The sequence below is a fragment of the Strongylocentrotus purpuratus genome, unplaced genomic scaffold (genome assembly GCF_000002235.5).
Source record: "Strongylocentrotus purpuratus isolate Spur 01 unplaced genomic scaffold, Spur_5.0 spur5_scaffold_17, whole genome shotgun sequence".
Classification (NCBI taxonomy): Eukaryota; Metazoa; Echinodermata; class Echinoidea; order Camarodonta; family Strongylocentrotidae; genus Strongylocentrotus; species Strongylocentrotus purpuratus.
The window spans coordinates 1,431,966-1,437,965 of NW_022145602.1; the positions used below are offsets into that span (position 1 = coordinate 1,431,966).

General features: G+C 35.4%; 1 protein-coding gene across 2 annotated transcripts in view; it reads right to left on the reverse strand.

The window, feature by feature from the left end:
* LOC592750 (coagulation factor XIII A chain) overlaps positions 1 to 5,090 on the reverse strand; it is a 30,795-nt gene extending 25,705 nt beyond the window's left edge. Inside the window, exons 1-2 of one of the 2 annotated variants that reach the window (XM_030988430.1) lie at positions 4,869 to 5,089; positions 3,557 to 3,646 (exon numbers count right to left, since the gene is read on the reverse strand). The gene's annotated coding sequence lies outside the window, so the exon portion shown is untranslated. Of the gene's footprint in view, positions 1 to 3,556; positions 3,647 to 4,868 lie in introns of both variants that reach the window. The other variant, XM_030988431.1, reaches the window with a different exon arrangement.
* Between the last annotated feature and the right edge of the window lie 910 nt (positions 5,091 to 6,000).

Consider the following 6,000-nt stretch of genomic DNA (forward strand, 5'->3'; position numbering starts at 1 on the left):
TGTCAGTACAAACGCATACTAGTTTTATTTCTGTATGGAAACGCAGCCATTGTTATCTTGGCATGCGTTCAAGTCATCAGAATAGGGTAAATTACGTCTGGTTCAAGAGGTCTATTTTGCAGGAAAATTGTCAATTTCGCTATGTTGCAAGGTGTATGCCATTGGTGGGTATGATGTGTGAACCTTGGGGAGGGGAAATGAAGAGTGTTCGTGTGTGTGGTAACAGGCCATTTTCGTAATGTACCAAATTTAATGCATAAGTCTTTGTGAAGTGCCTCAATACAAATCATTTCATTCACTTGATAAGAATAATATAGGATTTCCCGGCGAAATTCGCGAGTTTGTCATTCGAATTCATTTACTTTGCATTTAAGTTAGCGCAGATCGGCTCTGCCATGCCAATTATCATTCAATTTTCCCGTTTTTGTATTTAATTTAGGATTTTGGTCGAAGAGTTTCATGGATCTGTCATTTAATTTAGAAACTGCTCAACTAGCATTCAAATTAATCGTCACTCGTCGAGGCGTCATTTTTATCATTTAAATTAACACCTGTCATTCGTATTCGAAATATGTTTATTCAAGTTAGGATGTTAGGGGAAAGAAATGCAACACACGTTTACAGTCTTAAAATAATGCAATTAAAATGCATGATTTGCCATTGGGGTCTATTCTGTTATTCCATTTGTTCATGTTCAAGACAATGCATATGAGGGTAGACATTAAGTAAAAATGACAATTTACAAACATTTTGGCCCGAATTCACAAAGGAGGTTTGTCGACAAACCTTGGTTTTCGTACGTCATATGACGCGTTTTTACCCGTTTTTTACAAACCTGGTTTGTAAAGACGCGTCAAAACGCGTCATTTGAAGCACGGAAACCAAGGTTTGTCGACAAACCTCCTTTGTGAATTAAACGCGTCATATGACGTACGAAAACCAAAGGTTTGTCGACAAACCTCCTTTGTGAATTCGGGCCACTAAGACCTGTTGTGACCGTTGCACTTAAAGATAAACTTTAGTACTGGTAATGCGATTGCATTGTGAAAGAAAAGGTGTGGAAAGGATCAGAAACAGTTGATCATGTAGCATGTAAGTATTGGTGTGTACTGCAAGGTTCTGGAGTCATCAGAATCATAATAAATTTGACCGAGTCTTGGTAAAGTAACAAGCACTCACATAGAAAGCTATATATGGGACAACACACATGGTGTCGGGGCTAGTACTTCCTTGATTTCCTTGTCTTTCTATGCTCATTACTCAGCCAGTATACATTTTCTTCCAAAATTGTTTGGCACATGTCATTTATTTGTAATCTTGAACATTCAGTGTAAGTTTCCTTTGATTCTGTGAGAATTTTTTTTTTTTTTTTTACCAGTACTGGAGTTTATCTTTAATTACTTTATCACCCAAGTCATTTGTTTCTTGTACTATTAATGCATGACATGAATACATATATATTTGTAATAGCACTTCCTCAGGCAAGGTGCCTAGTATAGCGCCATCTATTGATAACCACTTGATATCAAACACTCAGAAGGCTACATTAAAGTAGCCACACGAAGAAATCATAAGTGTTTTGAATTGATGCAAAACTCATATCATTGCGAAGGGGAAGCCTTGCCGATCAAATACAACAACTCTTCTCTTAAAAATATGTTTGCGGCCCGCAGTAATCAACTCTCAAAAATGTTAGTTTTGATATCCAGATTTTCTGCCTTGAGCGGTCCTTTGCAGAGCGTCAATATTTGTGACGTCACATACGGGACACGGCTGGCTAGCTGCATACTGCTACACGGCACTGAGCTGTTCGTCCAGTGTGTGACGTCACAATTAAGAGCTCGCTACGCTTGTGTGTTTGACTTACTTTCAGGGGCGTTCGGGGGTCTAAGGAGGGTCTTGACAAATTGCATTTTACGCCTTTCCATGATATCTATATGATTTCTCAGCAAATTGTTCGTGTTTTTCAAGAGAAAATCTTTCCATCCATATGTAATTTGTTCTAATTATGAGTTGTTAGTGAATTTTCTTTGTGTAGCTCCTTTAACATGGTTGTGCTGAGGTACAAGAATCCCCTTTTTGCCAGAGCATCAAGGAGATTTTAGTCCTAAGTTTGTCATTATGTCAGGCAAAGAGGTTAGTTTTGTTATATATTGAATGTATTTCTATGAATTGGTATTTCTATGACTTGTCGAAACATAAAGTGTAAATTAGTGTGTATGTTTTGAACTCCTTACTGAGACGTGTTCATTTTAGTATGCAATGTAATGTAAGACGTGCAAGCCCATGCTGTTATGATATATGTACATTTGAGTTTATAATAAGAACAGTGATAACTAGTGAAGATACTGCTAATACTTTGAAGATTGATTATGAGAGTGCTAAAGTACTAAATAGAGATTCAGAATTTATAGTTGTTTAGTTAATTGTTTAAACAAGCTATAGTGAAGTCTAGTTGCGACACTTGTAGTGTGAGTTTGTATTTATGTAAAGCTATAAATAATGCAGATGGACTAGAATAGTGACTGGGGTTATTTTAATGAGTTATAAAGATCATGACACAATGTACATTATTTTAGGAGTTTCTCAAAGAGACTGTTTATTGCTATATTTATGATGCTATGATGTACTTGTATTTATGATTCTTTATATGTGATTTATCCACAGTTTTCACGGAATGAAACGGAATGGAATGAAACGAAATGGAATGGTTTCTTCTATCATTAAAGCTATACGAATTCCTGTAGAAGCCTGTGTTAAGACTTTTGATTTGTTATCGACCTCGCTGCAGCCACAGGACCATCAAGTCCGTAGATGCAATTCGTGTTTTTTCTTAAATGCTGATGAATATCAGATAAATCTAATAAAAATGAGTATTATAAGTGTATAAATGCAAGAAAATAAAATGTCAGAAAATCGTGTTGCGCCAAATTGAATGACCAAATAGCGAAAGAAGCACATTGTTCATTAATTTGAATGAAACATACATAGTTTTAACGAAAACTTCATATATTTGAAAACTAGAAAAAGGAATATGAACCCGAGATATACCTGACAGCACTAAAACCGTCGAATTTGAACGCAAGACAAATTCATTTTAATGACAAACTCGCGAATTTGGCCGGGAAATCCTATAGTATTTCAATAGTCAGAATGCAAACTTCATATATTAAGTGTTGCTAGGTAGGTCAAGCCATAAAGTTTGTCCTACCTGGCAACAATTAATGTATGCAGTTCAAATTATGTCTATTGAAATACTATTATTATTATCAGGTGAATGAAATAATTTTTATTGAGGCACTTCACAAAGACTTATGCATTAAATTTGGTTACATTGTGCATCAACAATTAAAGGGCCCATATGACATCGAAATACAAGTGTATTCCTTTTGGTGTCTTGTCCTGCATACATGTCATATGAGTTGCATCAAATGAAAGAGGAGGATCTAAGCTTTACAAAAATGTATCATTTATTAATTATAATTGTGATTAAGTTATGATAAAACATCAATAATTCTCGGTTTCGTTTTTTCTGGGTCGCACTGTATATAATTACCTTGCAGAAATCGAGTTGTAACAAAGTTAGGCAGGTCGATATTGGAGAACCTTTACGGAGTTTTCTTTTCTTGTCAACTGTTAGTGATATCTAAAAGAAAAATGTTTATTAATAATAATAATTGTTTCTTATGAAAAATACATCAGAGTGTTGCCAATTTCTTTTTCATTGATAGCAACAATTCATAACTTTCTTATTTTTAATCAGAATTTGCTTAAACGTTTACTGACCAGTTCCTCTCATTTTTTTTGCTTTTATTAAAACCAACTAAAATCAGGATGGAATTTCCTGTTAAAGGCTTTTATAGAATACTGATCACAGCGCTGATACAATGGACAAAAAAGTATTTGGAAAAAAAACATCTTGCCTATTCGACTTTTTGCATGTGCTTTATGTAGGAATATTTTTCTCCTTCACAAGAAACCACAAACCAGGTAAAATGCATAAACGTCTTGCGGTCTATAACCGGCCTATTTAATTATGTATGGGCCTTATCTATTGTCTTCTTTATAGCGATAAAAATGGTAAAAACAAGATGCCAAATCAATTTTTTGTATTTAAATGGAAATAGATGTTCGATACAATTCCATCAAAAGTTTTCACTGAAATGACATCGCGCGTGACGCTTGGATGCTAGTGCTAAGTGAAGGTTGCATTGTGCGGCGTTGGGCAGATAAACTTTTTTGTGCTTCAGAATGCCATCAGTTAGTGTCTGAATAACCTTGATTATTAAAACATCTCCATTGTATGATGCTGCTGTCAAATAGTAAATAGCGCCACTCCCTCCCCAGTTTATAATTCCACAATTTGCATCATATAAATGAGCTCCCTCACTCTTATATAGGTCTAAATCTACGTAACCATTAGCAGTTTTTATTAAAACAATTTTTTCAAAAAGTTGTTCATATTCCAACATATTTTCATGGTTGGATTTTTGCTGTAAGTAAATGATAATTTGCCAATACTAATAATTATAATAATACCCCTTTCTTTTATAGCGCATAACACATTACAGGATAGCATGTCCCTATGCGCTTTAAATAGAAAGGAAAGAATTACAAGAAAAAGTCATACAAATGATAAAATCCACTTAGAAGCAAAAAAAGTACAAGTAGTGTTGAGTTCCAATACTGGACTCACTTCTATCTAAATGAATGGACTGGCATGTTACTGTAAACAACAAATATAAACAAAAGTACATTCGATCCCAATATCATATCGAATACTTACCATGACTATACTTAGCAAATAAGTTTAAAATCAAGGAGCCTTTTTGATAGCCAAATCATTATCAAGTAATCAATGTACTTACATTTTCGTAGCAGGAAAGGGTGGTACAATAATATTAGGCATTAATCCAAAGGTAATTTTTTTTATTGCAAGTTTGCAACTAATACTGTTTATCATGTGTTACTACTCAGCGATTGTAAACACAGAACCACGACATGTCGACCCCGGAATAATTCGGCCTGCAACGTTATAGGCCGAGTTATTTACTCGTTACAACTAATTAACTATTTCACCACTTGCAGCAGAATCATCAGACAACGTTGCTGTCCGTTCTCAATTGCACCAAATCCAACGAGGGGAAAGCAAATGATGATAAAAAAACCTATTTTAAATATTATTAAATAGATCCAAACATTTCTAGCACTGTCGGCCAAAACTTGACTGAGTCCGAATTGTCCCAGACCGAGTTAGCAGATACCGCACAGACTTGTTTGCTCGCCCTCGTATTGTATCCTTTCAAGCAAATTCAATGCCCACTTTCTCTCAATGCATTTTAAAGAGAAAATCAATTTCTATAGAAAGGACCTCCCTCAGTATAGCAGATTGTAAAGGCGTTCACACGCGAATGCACCCACACAGCAAGACGTTAGCGTTGGTTTTTCGTGAAGTGAAGGGACGTCGTACGAAGAGACGATCTCATTGCACATTCCATCTACGACCCGTTAGGATTGGGGTTAGATTTTGGGATTGAACCCTAAGTGCCCCCTGTTAATCTATTTTCCAACTTAAAAGAAGTCGTTCAAATACACTTTTAAAAAGATCTGGTATTAATATGTTACTTTATTTTCCTTTTAATATCACCATGACAAGTTTTGGAACTCATTCTCCTCCATTTAAAGTTTGCCTAAATGTGAAATTTCCCAAGAGCACAATAGAAATGTGATATTATTTGTAAGAACCTTGAAAGATTATTATTTTTAATCTGTTTTGTTTACTTGTTTGTTTATGTGGCTTTAGGTACAGTTTTTCAACATTAATTTAGAAACGTTCATGGAATCAAGACATTGAACATTGTTTTGTGAGAACGCGTTTTTAGGCGTTAGTGCTCTCGCCGAGTCCGAGTCAACCATGCATGAACCAAAGGGGATTCCATTTGTCCGCTGGCGTCGTGTTGCCATGACTGCAGTACGCGTTACCTCTGGTATCAGCAGGGG